The 19344-nt window shown below is 47.0% G+C and overlaps 1 protein-coding gene across 4 annotated transcripts in view; it reads right to left on the bottom strand.

The window, feature by feature from the left end:
* G3BP1 (G3BP stress granule assembly factor 1) overlaps positions 1-19344 on the bottom strand; it is a 258228-nt gene that overhangs the window by 15090 nt on the left and 223794 nt on the right. The window contains exon 1 of one of the 4 annotated variants that reach the window (XM_073621125.1): positions 12501-12657. The exons of the other annotated variants lie outside the window; for them this stretch is intronic. The gene's annotated coding sequence lies outside the window, so the exon portion shown is untranslated. Of the gene's footprint in view, positions 1-12500; positions 12658-19344 lie in introns of those variants that run through there. 4 annotated transcript variants of the gene reach the window in all.

Genomic DNA, 19344 nt, shown 5'->3' with positions numbered 1-19344 from the left:
GCCATGCCCCCTAAAACCATAAATCACACAGCCAAAGTATTCCTTACAGGACTGAATGTCTGTGTTATGGAAGGCAAGACACAAGCTACAATCTGTTATAAGACTGCACCTGCTTCTACTGTAGCACTTGCCATCTGTTTTTACTCTAGAGTTGGCACATCCTAACCCGAGGTAGGCAAAAGTTCACAAAAAATAAGCACTGCGTTTTTTTGACGCTGTGACATTCTATAAATATTCACACTGTGGGACAATTATAAAAGCTTCTGTGGATACAGCCAGTTGCCATAAACAGAAGTTGCCGGACAACGCTTCCTCATGAAACCACCATGCAGTGACCAGCCCCCATTAACTCCAAGTGATTTTTATGTATGTATGAATGAATGTATGTATGAATGTATCAAGTATGCATGATGGATATCTCCCTACATTTTCTTCTAGGTCACAGCTCTGGTAGCCCAAACAAAGCCTTGCTATATCAGAAGGATGCAAGAGTCATGAACAGTAACTTATGAGTCTTTTTTGCTGTATGATACTTTATTTTCCATAAGTGCACTTATCCTTTAGTGACCATGCAGACAACACATTGGTCAATAAGGTAAGCAAAGAACATTACAGTCTGTATCAACAGCACATTTTTTGGTGAAGTCATTTCTAGTACAGACAAAAAAAAAATGCATTGCCTGATGGTTATCTGGAGTTAATCTGTTAAAACAAGGAAAGCCTTAAATGGTCTATTTTCCAACACAATCTTAAAGTGGGTGTAAACTCACTTTAAAAAAAATAACACCCGCAAGACAAAGAAAGGCATAATGAGCTAGTATGCATAGCAGAAAGAAAGGCATAATGAGCTAGTATGCATAGCAGAAAGAAAGGCATAATGAGCTAGTATGCATAGCAGAAAGAAAGGCATAATGAGCTAGTATGCATAGCAGAAAGAAAGGCATAATGAGCTAGTATGCATAGCAGAAAGAAAGGCATAATGAGCTAGTATGCATAGCAGAAAGAAAGGCATAATGAGCTAGTATGCATAGCAGAAAGAAAGGCATAATGAGCTAGTATGCATAGCAGAAAGAAAGGCATAATGAGCTAGTATGCATAGCATACTAGCTCATTATGTAATACACACCTGAGACTGAAGCCCTCGTTGTGGTGCCTGTACACCGCTCCGGCGGCCGACATTACTCCCTGGGATTACTTCTGGGTATCGCGGCTCCGGCGCTGTGATTGGCCAGGGGCCACGATAACGTCAATCCCACGCATGCGCACGGTAACAGCGCACTAGCTGAGGCAACGGCACGTACGTGCCAATGCTTCAATTTGTGTCAGTGCGCATGTGCTGAAGACGTCGGCACATGCAAATACAGGGAATATCTCCTTAACAGTGCAGGTTTAGGAGATATCCTGGGTAGCTACAGGTAAGCCTTATTATAGGCTTACCTGTAGCAAAAAGTGGTCTGTAAGGGTTTACAACCACTTTAAATCAAACCACAGGAGAGCAAATGCAGGCTAGAGTGAAACATGCTACAACTGAAAGTCTATCTACAGAAGGACATGCTATTTATGGCAACTGGAAATAACTTGTTCTCAAATTTCTATGAGCTGCTACCAGGAGAAAAAGAAAGCGCAAAAGCAGGTCGCTAATGAACATCAAGTTAGAAGATTAGATTAGAAGTAGGTGTTTTTTTAAAAAGCCTTGAAGCACATTGGCCAATATACAGGTGCATCTCATAAAATTGGAAGATCAAAAAGTTGTTTCAGTAATGCAATTCAAAAAGTGAAACTAAAATATTTTATATAGATGCGTTACACACAGATATATTTCAAGCATTTCCTTCTTTTAATTTTGATAATAGATTACAGCTAGTGAAAACCCCAAATTCAGTATCTCAGAAAATTTGTTTATTACATAAGACCAATAAAAAAAATAAATACAGAAATGTTGGCTTACTAAAAAACATGTCCATGTACAGTATAGTATGCATTCAATACTTGGTCGGGGCTCCTTTTGCATAAATTACTGCATCAGTGCGGCGTGGCATGGAGGCAATCAGCCTGTGTCGCTGCCGAGTTGTTATGGAAGCCCAGGTTGCTTTGATAGTGGCCTTCAGCTCATCTGCATTGTTGGGTCTGGTGTCTCATCTTCTTGACAATACTCCACAGATTCTCTATGGGGTTTAGGTCAGGCGAGTTTGCTGACCAATCAAGCACAGTGATACCATGATCATTAAACCAGGTATTGGTACATTTGGCAGTGTGGGCAGGTGCCAAGTCCTGCTGGAAAATGAAATCAGCATCTCCACAAAGCTTTTCAGCAGATTGAAGCATGAAGTGCTCTAGAATTTCCTGGTAGAGGGCTGCGCTGACTTTGGACTTGATAAAACACAGTGGACCATCACCAGCAGATGACATGGCTTCTCTAATCATCACGCACTGTGGAAAATGTTGCATTTCATTTGGAAATCAAGGTCCCAGAGTCTGGAGAGGCACAGAATTCAAGTTGCATGAGGTCCAGTGTGAAGTTTTCAGTCAGTGATGATTTGAGAAGCCATGTCATCTGCTGGTGTTGGTCCACTGTATTTTATCAAGGCCAAAGTCAGCACAGCCCTCTGCCAGGAAATTCTAGAGCACTTCATGCTTCCCTCTGCTGACCAGCTTTAGCGAGATGCTGGTTTCATTTTCCAGCAGGACTTGGCACCAGCCCACACTGTCAAAAGTACCAATACCTGGTTTAAGGCTCATGGTATCACTGCGCTTGATTGGCCAGCAAACTTGCCTGACCTAAACCCCATAGAGAATCTGTGGGGTATTGTCAAGAGGAAGATGAGACACCAGACCCAACAATGCAGACAAGCTGAAAGCCGCTATTAAAAGCAATCTGGACTTCCATAACACCTTAGCAGTGCCACAGGCTGATCACATCCATGCCACATTGATGCCATAAATCATACAAAAACGAGCCCCCGTCCAAATATTGAGTGCATACTATACTGTACATGGACATGCTTTAGTAAGCCAATATTTCTGTATTAAAAGTCCTTTTTTTTTTTTTTTTTTTTTTTTTTAATAGGTCCTATGTAATATTCTGATTTTCCGATACTGAATTTGGGGTTTTCAATAGCTGTAAGCCATAATCAGAATTAAAAGAAAAAAAAATGCTTGAAATATATCAGTGTGTAACGCATCTATACAAAACGTATTTTGGTTTCACTTTTTGAATTGAATTACTGAAATAAAATTAACTTTTTGAAGATATTCAAATTTTATGAGATGCACCTGTATAGTGTAGGTCCTGAAAGTGGAAAAAGGTCAGTAGAAGTTAATTCCGCTTGCATACTAAGGCCTCATGATCACTGGATGTTTTTACAGCTGCTCCTAGGGGCGTCAGGCATTTCCCTGCCTCTAAACTCCCATGCATGTTAGGCCTCATTCACACAAGGCGGACTCAGTTTCCACGGAGTCCGCCGGCTCAGCGGGAGATCTCTCCGTTGATCTCTGCTGAGCCGGCGGATGACAGGTCCCTCTCTGCTCACTGAGCGGGGAGGGGCTTGTCAGGCGCCGCTGCTGCCTATGGAGGGATCGGATGAAAACAGTCAGAGACTGAGGACATGATGATACAAGAGATGGTTAGAGACTGCATTTTTCTTCAGCTTTTCTTGCAATAAAAAAGTGCCAATAATAAATTCATATTAATTTAAAATTGATGATATTAAAGTCAAATAGACTACAATTATATATAAAAAAATGCACGGAGTGCAGTGTTTCCTGCACTGTGTTCTACTGTGAACCTAGCCCAAATGATCTAATGAATACAGAGCTATAATTGTGTCTTTGTCTATCTGCCAGGAGTTATGCTTTAATCCTGTAAATCTTGGGGTAGTATTTTGTAGTACAAAGGGATGTGCATCCCAAATTATAAAGGGCTATTAAGGCCTCATGCGCACACAGGGCGTTTATTTAACTCTCCTAGAGCCAGCAGTGTTTTGGTAGAAAATAATGCATGACGCTTGTAAAAGAGTCTAATGCTTTTACAAGCGTTTAGGCTAGGGGTGCACCGAATGAAAATTTTGGTTTCAAACGAAAATGACAGTTTTAAAAAAAATATATATATATATATATATATATATATATATATATATATATATATTTTTTTTTTAAAACTGTCATTTTCGTTTGAAACCAAAATTTTCATTCGGTGCACCCCTAGCCTAAACGCTTGTAAAAGCATTAGACTCTTTTACAAGCGTCATGCATTATTTTCTACCAAAACACTGCTGGCTCTAGGAGAGTTAAATAAACGCCCTGTGTGCGCATGAGGCCTTAATAGCCCTTTATAATTTGGGATGCACATCCCTTTGTACTACAAAATACTACCCCAAGATTTACAGGATTAAAGCATAACTCCTGGCAGATAGACAAAGACACAATTATAGCTCTGTATTCATTAGATCATTTGGGCTAGGTTCACAGTAGAACACAGTGCAGGAAACACTGCACTCCGTGCATTTGGGATCTGCAGTGGGTGTCAATAAGTTAAAACCTCAAAAGAAGCAAAAAACATCTGTATCGCACAAAAATACTATGCAATGCGGATGCAGTGAGTTTTCAAAATTAAAGGGGTTGTAAAAGCAGATATTTTTTTATCTTCATGCATCAAGGTCCCTTTCACACTGGGGTGGGGGCAACGTCGGTGGTAAAGCGCCGCTATTGTTAGTGGCGCTTTACCGTCTGTATTCGGCCGCTAGCGGGGTAATTTTAGCCCCTGCTAGCGGCCGAGAAAGGGTTAAAAACCACTGCAAAGCGCTTCTGTAGAGGCGCTTTGCCAGCGGTATAGCCGTGCTGTCCCATTGATTTCAATGGGCAGGAGCGGTGTATACACCGCTCCTTCCCCGCTCCGAAGATGCTGCTAGTAGGACTTTTTTTCCCATCCTGCTAGCGCACCACTGAGGGCTTTCACACTGGAGAGACAGCAGCGGCTGTTTCGGGTCAGTTTGCAGGCACTATTAGCGCAATAGCACCTGCAAACCGCCCCAGTGTGGAAGGGGCCTAAGATAAAAATCCTTCTGTGTACAGCAGCCCCCCTAATACTTACCTGAGACCCCTCCCTATCCAGTGATGTCCACAAGAACCTTGGTAGTCCGGGACTCTCCCTCCTAATTGGCTGAGACACAGCAGCAGCGCCATTGGCTCCTGCCCCTGTCAAACTCAGTAAGCCAATCAGGAGAGAGGGGAGAGGGCCAAACCGCAGCTCCATTTCTGAATAATTAGACGGAGCTGCAGCTCAGCTCGGGTGTTGCTATAGCAAGCTGCTTGCGGTGGGGGCATTCGACAGGAGGGAGGGGCCAGGAGCAGCGAAGAGGGACCCAAGAAGAGGAGAATCCTGGCTGCCCTGTGCAAAACCAGTGCACAAAGCAGGTACATTATAAAAGTAAACACTTTAAATGCTTACACTACTTTTGCTGCGATCTGAACCTATTCAAAATGAATGGACTCAAATCGCACCACACTGAATCGCACAGGAATGCCTAGTGCATTTATAGTGTGAACCAGGGGCTAGTGTGCTTTAACCACGTCTTGTCCGACATACGTTTATAAAGGTTCTCGGACAGGAAGGGTGATATCTTGGTCATCACTGCTGCTTCCTCTTTTAGGGCCAGCGATTCTGCACACAGTAAAAGTAATCCGAGTGGCTAACGAGCTGCTGATTTTACAGGTAGAAGGGGGTCCAACCCCCCTCTCGCCGCTGTAACCAGGCTTTCCTGTGCAATCGGAGAGCCCAATAGGGATGTGACCAGCAGCATCCAGCTCTAGGCACACAGTGAGAGGAACAGATGTTCCTCCTCCCACTGTGTGATGTCAGAAACAGAAGATGCAAGGACTTCGTCACTTCCTGTTTCGGTTCTCTGACCTGTGTCTGATCGGCAGCATTGGAGGCCAGAGAAGAGATTTTGAGTCGAATAGACCCCAGAGCTCTCCATAAATAGGACCTGTAATGTTGAGGTTGTTCATCCCTTGTAAGATAAATAAAGTTCGATAAAAAAAAAAAAAAAGTTAGTTTTTTTTAAAGGGACCTTATTGCCCCGTGCTCACGTACAGCGCATTCGCAAAGTATTTACAGTGCTTCACTTTTTCTGCATTTTGTTATATTACAGCCTTACTCCAAAATGGATTAAATTACTTTCCTCAAAATTCTATAAACAATACCCCATAATGTCAAAGTGGAAAAAAGTTTGAAATCTGCAAATTTATAAATAAAAATAAAAACGAAAGAAAAGCCTATGTACATAAGTATTCACAACCTTCTTTCAGTTTTTTGTTGAAGCACCTTTGGCACCAGTTACAGCCTCAAGTCTTTTTTAAATAAGCTTGGCACACCTATTTTTGAGCAGTTTCCCCCATTCTTCTTTGCACGACCTCTCAAGCACCATCAGGTTGGATGGGGAGCGTCAGTGCACAGCCATTTTCAGATCTCTCCTGAGATGTTCAATCAGGTTCAAGTCTGGGCCACTCAAGGACATTCACAGAATAGTCCTGTAGCCACTCCTTTGTCATTTTGGCTGAGTGCTTAGGGTTGTTGTCCTGTTGGAAGATAAACCATTGCCCCAGTCTGAAGTCCAGAGCACTCTGGAGCAAGTTTTCAATAAAGATTGCTTCATTTATATTTCCCTCGATCCCTGACTGATCTCCCAGTTCCTGCCGCTGAAAAACATCCCACAGCACGATGCTGCCACCACCATGCTTCACTGTAGGAATGGCATTGGCCAGGTGATGAGTGGTGCCTGGTTTCCTCCAGACATGACGCTTGCCATTCAGGCCAATGAGTCCAATCTTCGTTTCATGAGACCAGAAAATTTTGTTTCTCACGGTCAGAGTCCTTCAGGTGCCTTTTGGCAAACTCCAGGTGGGCTGCCGTGTGCATTTTACTGATGTCTGGCCACTCTCCCATACAGGCATGATAGGTGGAGTGATGCAGAGATGGTTGTTCTTCTGGAAGGTTATCCTCTCTCCACAGAGAAAGGCTGGAGCTCTGTCAGAGTGGCCATAGGGTTCTTGGTCACCTCCCTAACAAGGCCCTTCTCCCCTGATCACTCAGTTTGGCCGGATACTAACAACACCCCCATGTTACCACTTGACACTAAAGACTGTGTCTTCCTATCCCTTGACCAGACAAGGTAGCACTGCTCAAAACCAGGGGCACTTGGACCCCCAAAACCCTGCCCACTAGGGCAGTTCCTGACCCCCAGCTTAACAGATGGGAGGTTAATTTGGATTCCATCTCATGGGAAAAGTCCCTCAGCCCCCACCCACCATCATACTAGTAGGGATACTATACAGATGGCAAATCCTTCCAAAAAGCAGAGGTGGAGCACCCCTACTGCACAATAAGAACAAATACCATGCTTGATCTTCGCCAAAAGACTGAAACGATTCTGGTTGCCTGGCCAATAATGCCTTAAAAACTGCAGCACCTAACGTACAATGTATATGTAAAGCGCTGCATTAGTTTTCCTTTTCAGGCTCTTTTGTTAATTCTCACCTGGTGATTTCTGACCAGTACACATCAGCTTTTCAAAACAAGCTGTCCTGCAGATTTATCAGTTGAGACAAATTATTTACTACTGACAGGGGTGCTTACAACAATAGTCAGGTTTTGTTTATTCATGTAAAACCTGATCCCGAAAGAAAGAAAAAAAAAAAAAAAAAACACTGCTGCTGTAGTTAAGCTTCAATTAGTTAGTGTTAAGGATGACACGGTCCAAACAAACATACTCGTAAATCGCCACAACATCTTACCCAGAAGGTACCCGCTTTGCCCCTCCCCCCAAAAAAGTGCCAAATGTGGCAGTGGAGGGTGAGAACAAGCAGAGATCCACTTTAACAATGCTGCTGTGCAAATGTGCCCCCTGCACTACTCCATCCAGAGCAGAGGCACTCTAATACAGGTGAGACATTACTGGCCAGATCACCCAGTGAAAAAAAAGCCTAAAAAATACAATATTGCAACCACCCCATCTAATAATTGGTAAGCTGCAATAGCTTAAATTTTTGGTTTGAATGGCGCTTTAACTACTTCTTGACCATGCTATAGCCAAAAGACGCTACAGCGCGGCCGTCCAGTTCTGGGAGGGTGTCTTTAGACATCCTTTCAAAAACCCAGCCCCTGCGGTGTGTGCGCATCGGGGGCACTGTGACCGGACACAGCTGATCACAGATTTGAGTAAAGGGCCAATTACAGCAGCCCTTTACCAGGTGATTAACTGTGTCCAATCACAGCTGATCACAATGTAAACAGACTGGCTGGTTATCTGAAGTCCTTTCTGTACAGTGTCTGTGGGAGGAAAGGAAAGCCGATAACTGGAAAGACTGTCAGCACATCATTAACACTGATCATCAGTGGCCTGGTCATCAGTGAAGAAAAATTACTTATTTGCAAAATTTTATAACAAACTAAGGAAAAAAAAAAAAAATTCTTCGCAATTTTCCATCTTTTTTCATTGAATTAGCAAAAAAATTAAAAACCCAGTGGTGAATAAATACCGCCAAACAAAAGCTCTATTGGCTTTAAAAATAAAAAATGTCATATGGGTACAGTGTTGCATGACCGCGCAATTGTCATTCAAAATGTGACAGCACTGAAAATTTGCCTGGGCGGGAAGAGGTGCAAGTGCCCTGTATTGAAGTGGTTAAACAATCAATATTGATTAAATGTTTATACAGTATTAAATTGTGTTGTAAAGGCAAAAGATTTATCTTCATGCATTCTATGCATGAAGCAAAAAAACCTGTGTAGCAGCCTCCCCAGCTCCCCCAAATTACTTACCTGTGCCCCATTTCTCTTCAGCAATGTCCACGAGTGTCTCAGCTGTCTGGGACTCGCCTCCTGATTGGCTGAGACAAAGCAGAGGTGCCATTGGCTGTCAAAGTCAGTTAGCCAATCAGGGGGGAGAGAGGGCTGGATTAGTGTCTGAATAGATACACAAAGCTGTGACTCTGCTCGGATGCCCCCATAGCAAGCTGTTGGCTGTGGGGGCACTAGATAGGAGGGAGGGGCCAGGAGCAGCGCAGAGGGATCTGAGAAGAGGAGGATCTGGGCTGCTCTTGTGCAAAACCAACTGCATGGAGCAGGTATGACATGTTTATTTAATTTTTTTTAAATGTACACCCACATCAAGATCATTCTGATGAGGTGACATAATGCATGGGTGGCTGCAGGGAACACTGACCTCTATATGCCTCAGACAGTGCAAGAAAGGGTTGGAATGCCGTCAGTTTCACTTTTGCTGCATGAGTCCTGTTCGGTTGACCTCCTTCATTTCCTGTCCCAAAGCCTTAGATGCCCCCTTCCTAGATGTCACACAAACAAGTTTCCTCACTGAAAGCATTTCCCCATCACCACCTGTCCACTATGTCCTGGAAATAATGGTTGCCAGTAGTGATGCACCAAAATAACCGGCCGCCGAAAATAGGGTTTTAAGCATTGAGACAAAAGCAAAAAAAGATGGTGATAACTGCTGCCGAAAATGCCTGCGATTTTGCTGTGCTGCTAATGGCGTTTTTCTTAGGTCATGTGACTCAAAAAAAATGCATCAAAAACACAATACGAGTTGTGTTCTTGATCCGTTCTTGTTGCATTTTCAATCTATTTCAATGGGGAGGTGCTGAACAAATATGCACCAAGCAGGATTTTTAACACCCTGCTTTAAAAAGGGTGCTAAGGCGAGGACAACGCTGGATCCCTGGACAGGCAAGGGTGCTTTTATTAAAGTCAATAGCTACAGTATTTGTAGCTGCTAGCTTGTCTTTAAGTGGAGGTCCAGTCATTTTTGTGTTTATTAAAAGTCAGCAGCTACAAAAAGTGCAGCTGTTGACTTTGCGGCCTCATACACACTGACCATTTTTACAGCTGTTTTTGGTTTCAGGCATTTTTTTCTACAGACAATAAACTCCCCAGTATGTTATCTTATGTGTCCATGCACACATATGTCTGTTTGCATATGTGTGAACACAGGCTCACAGGAGGGTGCCCACGCGTGAGTGGTGATGTGCTCTGTGACTGGTCCTTAAGTCTTTTGGGACCGTCATATGTCCCAGAGGACTTCAGGGAGGGGGTGGAGAAGAACTTCCAATCACCCAAAGTAGTGATGGCGAACCTTGGCACCCCCAGATGTTTTGGAACTACATTTCCCATGATGCTCATGCATTCTGCAGTGTAATGGAGCATCATGGGAAATGTAATTCCAAAACATCTGGGCGGACCAAGGCTTGCCATCACTGACTTAAAGTGGGGTTCCACCCATACAAAAAAAATTTGGATATTTTTTTTACTTACCTCTAAATGCCTGTTGCTAGGTGGTCCCTCGTAGTCTGCCTCTTCCAGTGCCTGGGCTGGTGACATCACTTCCCCCTTGGCACAGGAAGGGCTCAGATCTGCTCCCTCCCTCCTGTCAATCATCTGGGACCCATTACAGGTCCCAGGTGACTGAGCGGCCAATCACGGTGTGAGGCGCCGCTCGCGCATGCGCAGTGGGTGCCAGGCTGTGAAGCCAGAGCCCGGCGCCCACAGTTGCAATGCCGGCGCCGCTGAACGGAGGGGGAGACGAGCGGGGCTTCGATCCCCCGCATAGCTGGACCCTGGGACAGGTAAGTGTCCAATTAAAAGTCAGCAGCTGCAGTATTTGTAGCTGCTGACTTTAAATTTTTTTTTTTTTGACTGGACCTTGGGTGGAACTCCTCTTTAAGGCGACCCGAACGAAGTGGAAGCAGATACCTGTTAAAACTGGGTAATCGCTCCCCCCATCCTCCCCAAAAGCTGTTTCACAAACAGGAGCTGGGGAGGAGGACTTAAAAGTGGAATTTCCTCTTTTGGGCGGAGCTCCGCTTTAAGGTGAAGATTGACTAAGGCAGTGATGGCAAACCTTGGCACCCCAGATGTTTTGGAACTACCTTTCCCATGATGCTCAACTACACTGCAGAGTGTATGAGCTTAATGGGAAATGTAGTTCCAAAACATCTGGAGTGCCAAGGTTCGCCATCACTGGTCTAAAGGCCCTTTCACACTGGGGCGGGGTCGGCGGTAAAATGCCGCTATTGTAAGCTGCGCTTTACCGTCGGTATTCGGCCGCTAGCGGGGCGGTTTTACCCCCCCCCGCTAGAGGCCAAGAAAGGGTTAAAAACCACAGCAAAGCGCCTCTACAGAGGCGCTTTGCCGGCGGTATAGCCGCATTGTCCCACTGATTTCAATGGGCAGGAGCGGTATACACACCGCTCCGAAGATGCTGCTAGCGGGACTTTTTTTTCCTGTCCTGCTAGCGCACCGCTCCAGTGTGAAAGCCCTCTGGGCTTTCACACTGGAGAGACAGCAGCGCCTGTTTTGGGTCGGTTTGCAGGCGCTTTTAGCGCAATAGCGCCTGCAAACCGCCCAGTGTGAAAGGGCCATAAGATCTTTTTGTAGTTATTTTTTGTATGGGTGGCAGGAAAGCAGACCTCCCATTCACATGGAAAGTCCGCCATTGTGCATTTGAATAGACTGCTTAAATGATGCATTTCGCAGGGGTCCGCCTTTCTTCTCAACCACACTACTTTTAGTGTGGGAACCTAAAGCCCCAGCGCTCTTTGTGCCTTCTGCATTTTTGCTAGCACAGCGTATGGTAGTGCACTTCAACTCAGGTGTGGGAGGGGGTACCATAATAAGGATCACCTTCTCTGTGCATGGAACATTACCATGGCACAGGGGTGTAAACAGGCCTCAAGAAAATAGTAAATCTCCCTCATGGGGGAACATCTCAAAAACTTGATGGGTTCTAACCCTTACTGAACCCAGCACAGTCCACTTTATATACACACTTTTTTTTTCTGAGAACCCTTCATAGAGAACAAGAAGTCTAAAATAATGTACCCACATCTGGGGGGGGGGGGGACATGAGATTCGCAGAGCTCACGTCAAGGCTGCATTCACATTTGTGCGTTTCTGGAACACGCAAAAAGAAATAAAACCCCATGTTGCGCTTGCGGTGCAACGTATGCGCCAGGATCTGCACTGAAAAAAGGCACATGAGCTTCTGTGGTGCGTTTTGTGGCGCGTAGGGCAGCTTATGTTGTCACACAAAACAAAAAACGTGTTTGCAAAATGTGGTTGGGGCCTATTTGGGGAGGTCTGGTAGTCTCAGCTTCCCATTCCCTATAAAGACAATGTACAGATGAGGAGCCCCCCTATTAATGGGAGGATGGCCCACGGTTCCAGTCACAATGAAGACCCAGCCTGATAACCCCCAATGGAGCCCCCCTATAACATTCCCATTCCCCTAGTGGGTTGGCTCGGTCACCGCACACACAGTAAGGCGGGTATAAGGAGAAGCAGTCCGGGTAGAGGCGTAGACCGGCAGGTAGGCCGCAGGATACACCGCGAGTCGTCTCAAGGAGAAAGGAAACCAGGCCCGCTCTACAGAAGCCCGCACACATCCCTCCCCCCTTCAGCGTATCGAGCGGTCAGAAAATTGAATTACCTGCTAAAGATCCGGCTTGGGGAGGGCTATGCGCTCCGGAGCAGCCTCGATTTTCCTCTCACAGCGTCGGCACAAGCAACGGCGTGCTCAGCTGCCGGCTACATATACCAGGCGTACAACCCAACCTGATAAGCCTCCCGGACCAATCACATCAATTATCCTAAGAACTTCGGAAGCTCATTCGCCCTTCAGCGCTTGATGGGCAGCACAACGGCGTGACTGACATGCCTGTTAACCAATAATCGTGCAAGAAGATTTCCGTAGGCGGGCCGGAATTGTAATAGATCGCGATGGACTGCCAATAGCAATGAACAACACATTGTTGAGGGCGTGGCTAGCGGGGAGGCTCGCTGCCCACAAAGAGAGCCCGGGCCGGGTTGGCGCGTGGAGGTTCCCACACTAAAAGTAGTGTGGTTGTGAAGAAAGGGGGACCCCTGCGAAATGGAGCAGGAAACCCCGGCATGGCTATAAAGAGAGGCGGGAAAAGGGCGCGCTGGCGAATCAGAGTGAAGGGACAGAAATGATTGACAGGGGAAGGAAGGGTTTCCTAAACTAAAGTAACCCTTTGCATGAACACATACATAGTCAAAAAAAGAGACGGGCTTCCTCAGTATTACCACCTACTGGCGAGGAGCAGCTGGCCCATAAGCTGAGCCATTAGTAGCAGCAGGCCCTGCAAAGCTGGAACAAAAGAATGACCTCTGCCCTCCATCTCACCATGTCCACTATAAAAGACACCTAAACACCACCTTCCATCACCATGTCTGACTGGGAAAACACACCGCAGCTGATTTACTAAAACTGGAGAGTGCAAAATCTGGTGAAACTCTGTATAGAAACCAATCAGCTTCTAAAGTCGGCCATGCATGGGTGGAATTCCAAAAATCAGAAATAATTGAGTACTTTCCGCAAGCAAGGCCCCTTTCACACTTGTACGACTTGGGTCTGCAAAGTCGCATGACAAGTTGTTCCCCATGATTTCCAATGATAACCATTCATATATGTGTGACTTCAAGGCCTGCCGACTTCAAAGTAGTCCCTGTACTACTTTGGTCTGACTTTCCCGCAAGTTGAGGTCCATAGACCTCAAGTTTACACTGGTGTTCCCTGAAATTGTGGCAAACTCACGCCCTCAAAATTGCGGTAAAATAGCGTGCCTTTTAAGTTGCGGCATTGTGAAAGGGGTCTGATACTTTTTTATTTGCACTAACATCCAATTTTTCAGGACAAGCTTTTTGGATATGTCTCTTTCTTCAAGGTCCCGGCAGCACTAATTCACAAAGACCATCTCTGAGAGGGAGGGGGGAGAGAGATCATCTCTGAGGGGGGGGGGCTGGGGGAAGATCATCTCTGAGGGGGGAAAAAAAAAGACCATCTCTGAGGGGGAAAAAAAAAAAAGACCATCTCTGAGGGGGGAAAAAAAAAAAAAAGACCATCTCTGAGGGGGAAAAAAAAAAAAGACCATCTCTGAGGGGGGAAAAAAAAAAAAAGACCATCTCTGAGGGGGAAAAAAAAAAAAAAGACCATCTCTGGAGGGGGAGGGGGGGAGGAGACACTCTCTGAGGGGGGAAAAAAAAAGACCATCTCTGAGGGGAAAAAAAAAAAAGACCATCTCTGGGGTGGGGGGAAGACCATCTCTGAGGAGGGAAAAAAAAAAGACCATCTCTGAGGAGGGAAAAAAAAAAAAGACCATCTCTGAGGAGGGAAAAAAAAAAGACCATCTCTGAGGGGGGGGGGGGAGAGGGGAGACCATCTCTGAGGGGGGGGGAGAGGGGAGACCATCTCTGAGGGGGGGGGGGGGAGGGGAGACCATCTCTGAGGGGGGGGGAGAGGGGAGACCATCTCTGAGGGGGGGGGGGAGAGGGGAGACCATCTCTGAGGGGGGGGGGAGAGGGGAGACCATCTCTGAGGGGGGGGGGGAGAGGGGAGAGGGGAGACCATCTCTGAGGGGGGGGGAGAGGGGAGACCATCTCTGAGGGGGGGGGAAGAGGGGAGACCATCTCTGAGGGGGGGGGAAGAGGGGAGACCATCTCTGAGGGGGGGGGAGAGGGGAGACCATCTCTGAGGGGGGGGGAGAGGGGAGACCATCTCTGAGGGGGGGGGAGAGGGGAGACCATCTCTGAGGGGGGGGGGGAGAGGGGAGACCATCTCTGAGGGGGGGTGGGAGACCATCTCTGGGGGGGTTGGAAAGACCATCTCTGAGGGGGGGGGAAAGACCATCTCTGAGGGGGGGGGGAAAGACCATCTCTGAGGGGGGGGGGGAAAGACCATCTCTGAGGGGGGGGGAAAGACCATCTCTGAGGGGGGGGGGAAAGACCATCTCTGAGGGGGGGGGGGGGAGACCATCTCTGAGGGGGGGGGGGGGAAGACCATCTCTGAGGGGGGGGGGGAAGACCATCTCTGAGGGGGGGGAAAGACCATCTCTGAGGGGGGGGGGGGAAAGACCATCTCTGAGAGGGGGGGGGAAAGACCATCTCTGAGGGGGGGGGGGGAAAGACCATCTCTGGGGGGGGGGGGGGAAAGACCATCTCTGGGGGGGGGGGAAAGACCATCTCTGAGGGGGGGGGAAAGACCATCTCTGGGGGGGGGGGAAAGACCATCTCTGAGGGGGGGGGAAAGACCATCTCTGAGGGGGGGGGGGACCATCTCTGAGGGGGGGGGGACCATCTCTGAGGGGGGGGGAGACCATCTCTGAGGGGGGGGGAGACCATCTCTGAGGGGGGGGGAGACCATCTCTGAGGGGGGGGAGACCATCTCTGAGGGGGGGGGAGACCATCTCTGAGGGGGGGGGAGACCATCTCTGAGGGGGGGGGAGACCATCTCTGGGGGGGGAGACCATCTCTGGGGGGGGGGGGAGACCATCTCTGAGGGGGGGGGGAAGACCATCTCTGAGGGGGGGGGGGAAGACCATCTCTGAGGGGGGGGGAAGACCATCTCTGAGGGGGGGGGGGGAAGACCATCTCTGAGGGGGGGGGGAGACCATCTCTGAGGGGGGGGGAGACCATCTCTGAGGGGGGGGGGAGACCATCTCTGAGGGGGGGGGGAGACCATCTCTGAGGGGGGGGGGAGACCATCTCTGGGGGGGGGAGACCATCTCTGAGGGGGGGGGAGACCATCTCTGAGGGGGGGGGGAGACCATCTCTGAGGGGGGGGAGACCATCTCTGAGGGGGGGGGAGACCATCTCTGAGGGGGGGGAGACCATCTCTGAGGGGGGGGGAGACCATCTCTGAGGGGGGGGGAGACCATCTCTGGGGGGGAGACCATCTCTGAGGGGTGGGAAAAAAAAAGACCATCTCTGAGGGGGGGGGGGGGGAAGACCATCGGGGGGGGGGGGGAGACCATCTCAAAGTTCAAAGTTTGCACCATTAGTGGGCCGCAGCAGCAGACGATTCTCATGTGATGTCATACACATAGTTTCTGGGTCAGGAACAAGATGGGGAGGAGAGCGGACAAGTGTCTGCTCTCCTCCCTCCCCTCTACCCTGCGGCATCCGCTATTCCAGTTCCGGGCCCGCAGATGGACAAGCAGAGCATGTGGACCATCCCCAGTAGGACACAGGCAGAAGGGCTGCATCACAGTCTGTCCATCACCTAGCCACCATATGCATGTAAAGCCTGGTACACACTCTTAAAAATCGGGTCGGAGCTGCTGTACTAACAATCCAAATGTTAGTACAGATATCTCCCCCACTGAACTGTTGTGTTCTGACAGGGGGACATTCCCCCCACAGAACACTCCGGTCAGCGCTCTCTGCCATTGGCTGAGAGCGCTGATCGGCTGCTGGTTTTCCAGTATGCTCGTCCAACAGAAGATGGCTGAACAGCCAGCATGGCAGGGAGAGAGTGCAAAACTGAAGAGAATGAAAAAGAAAAATTATAATGAAAAACAATAAAAAATAATGAATGGAAAACTGCTTCCATCTTTTGGGGGAGGGGGATGTGTAAATGAAACTGAAGCCTTTCCAACCAGCTGCCCCACACTCCGTCCGCTCACGGTTATGGAAAGGGGGCCAGATGACGCCCGCAACGCCTTCAACCTCTTCCCAGCTGTCGGCAGGGGGAGCAGGCAGGGGAAGCCCTCAAGGCCATCAGTGACTGCTTGTCCCAGCTCCAGCAACCAGAAGAGTGTGCCAGTGCCCGTCAGTGTAAGCAACCTAAGGGCAATGCCCTCAGTATACAGAGCAAGAGCTGCATCTCGCTCCAACAGGCTGCAAAGCCATGGCCTCAATTACCGGCCAGTGCGGCATTGTAGTCTGCACGCTTGCAGGGGGGGTCTGCATGGGGACAAGACACCTCCCGCAGTCTAGCCCAAGCGCCAGACCGCTAATTTTAGGCGCCAATGCGACCCGGAGTTAGTCAAGCCCTAAGCTGTGACCTGGAAAGAAAAGAAGATTCCCGGCCGCGAAAATGCTTTTCTGTAGCAACATGAGGTGAAATTGATGGCTTGGTTCATTCTGGGCGGTTTCCATGCGACTGCGTTTTTTCAAAAGGTGCATGCACCATTTTTGTGCAGTTCGCGTGGCACAGCAACCCATTTAAATGGATGGGCTGCTGTGCCCGAGCAAAATGCGGAACACACGGCCCACACTAGTGTGAACCTAGCCTTAAACCTGGAAGCGGATTGGTTTCTATGCACAGCTGCACCAGATTTTGGACTCTCTAGTTTTAGTAAATCAACCCCAGTGCCAAAGCGCTTATGTGAGATACCAATATCCACAACAACCACACAAAATGGCCCTGTGCCTGAAGAAAAAAAATCCAAAAAACACATTTATGCATATGACTGCACAAAATGGCCCTGACTTCTCAAGCTACAATGACACATAATGAGTGCTGAGAAGCACTTAAAGTGGTTGTAAAGCCTCAAGGTTTTTTACCTTAACCGCTTGTCGACTGGCTCACACAAACATACGTCGGCAGAAGGGCACGTACAGGCATATTAACCACTTGACCACTGGGCACTTAAACCCCCTTAATAACCAGACCAATTTTCAGCTTTCAGTGCTCTCACACTTTGAATGACAATTACTCAGTCATGCAACACTGTACCCAAATGAATTTTTTGTCCTTTTTTTCACACAAATAGAGCTTTCTTTTGGTGGTATTTAATCACCACTGGGTTCTTTATTTTTTGCGTTATAAAAGAAAAAAAGACCAAAAATTCTGTAAAAAAATGCATTTTTCTTTGTTTCTGTTATAATATTTTGCAAATTAGTAATTTTTTCTTCATATATTTTGGCCAAAATGTATACCGCTACATATCTTTGGTAAAAATAACCCAAATCGGTGGATATTATTTGGTCTTTGTGAAAGTTATAGAGTCCACAAGCTATGGTGCCAATCTCTGAAAATTGATCACACCTGAAGTACTGACGGCCTATCTCATTTCTTGAGACCCTAACATGCCAGAAAAGTACAAATACCCCCCAAATGACCCCTTTTTGGAAAGAAGACATTCCAAGGTATTTAGAAAGATGCATGATGAGTTTTTTGAAGTTGTCATTTTTTCCCACAATTCTTTGCAAAATCAAGATTTTTTTTTTCTTTTTTTTTTTCACAAAATTGTCATATTAGCAGGTTATTTCTCACACACCGCATATGCATACCACAAATTACACCCCAAAACACATTCTGCTATTACTCCCGAGTATGGCGATACCACATGTGTGAGACTTTTACACAGCGTGGCCACATACAGAGGCCCAACATGCACGGAACACCATCAGGTGTTCTGGAGTGCCCAGGCCAATTCTGACATTTCTCTCCTACATGTAAAAATCATAATTTATTTGCTTTTACATAGAACGCCAAAACATTATATATGTTTTTTTAGCAAAGACCCTAGAGAATACAATGGTGGTCGTTGCAACTTTTTATCTCGCACGGTATTTGCGCAGCAATTTTTTGAACACGTTTTGTTTGAAAAAAAAAAACAAAAGAGTAAAGTTAGCCCAATGTTTTTACATAATGTGAATAATGAAGTTATGCCGAGTAAATAGATACCTAACATGTCACCCTTCAAAATTGCACACGCTCGTGGAATGGCGCCAAACTTCGCTACTTAAAAATCCCCATAGGAGACGCTTTAAAAAATTTTACTGGTTACATGTTGTGAGTTACAGAGGAGGTCTAGGGCCAAAATTATTGCTCTCGCTCTACCGATCGCAGCGATACCTCACATGTGTGGTTTGAACACCATTTTCACATGTGGGCGCAACTTACGTATGTGTTCGCTTCTGACTGCGAGCACACGGGGAAATTTTTTTTTTTTTTTTATTGTTCATTTTACTTTATTTATTTTGGTTTGAGGCTTTTTTCCAAAAAATAAATTTTTTGATCACTTTTATTTCTATTACAAGGAATGTAAACATCCCTTGTAATAGGAATATGGCATGACAGGTCCTCTTTACAGTGAGATATGGGGTCAATAAGCCTCTAGGCTGGGAAGCCTGAAATATAAAAAAAAAAATGATCCTGGCTTCGATCGTAGCGGTGAGTCGGTAGAAGCACCTGAGGGCGGCGAGGGGGGGGGGGCGTCCCCTCTCGCCTCCCGTAAGAATGATCAAGCAGTGGAACAGCCGCTATGATCATTCCTATGGTGTAGGGAATCGCCAGCTGAAAAAGATGATATCTGAATGATGCCTGTAGCTGCACCCATCATTCAGATATCCCCGCACAAAGTCAAGGACGTCATATGACGGCCGGCGGGCAGGAAGTGGTTAAAACACATTTTTTTTAACACAAAGTTGTCCATTTATACAATATTTCTAACACACAGCATGTAGATACCAAAAATGACACCACAAAATAGATTCTCCTACTCCTCCTGAGTACGGCGATACCA

The sequence above is a fragment of the Aquarana catesbeiana genome, linkage group LG03, assembly GCF_042186555.1.
Source record: "Aquarana catesbeiana isolate 2022-GZ linkage group LG03, ASM4218655v1, whole genome shotgun sequence".
NCBI classification, from domain to species: Eukaryota; Metazoa; Chordata; class Amphibia; order Anura; family Ranidae; genus Aquarana; species Aquarana catesbeiana.
Note: the sequence above shows the minus strand (reverse complement) of the source record. Positions and strands in the feature narration are given on the sequence as shown.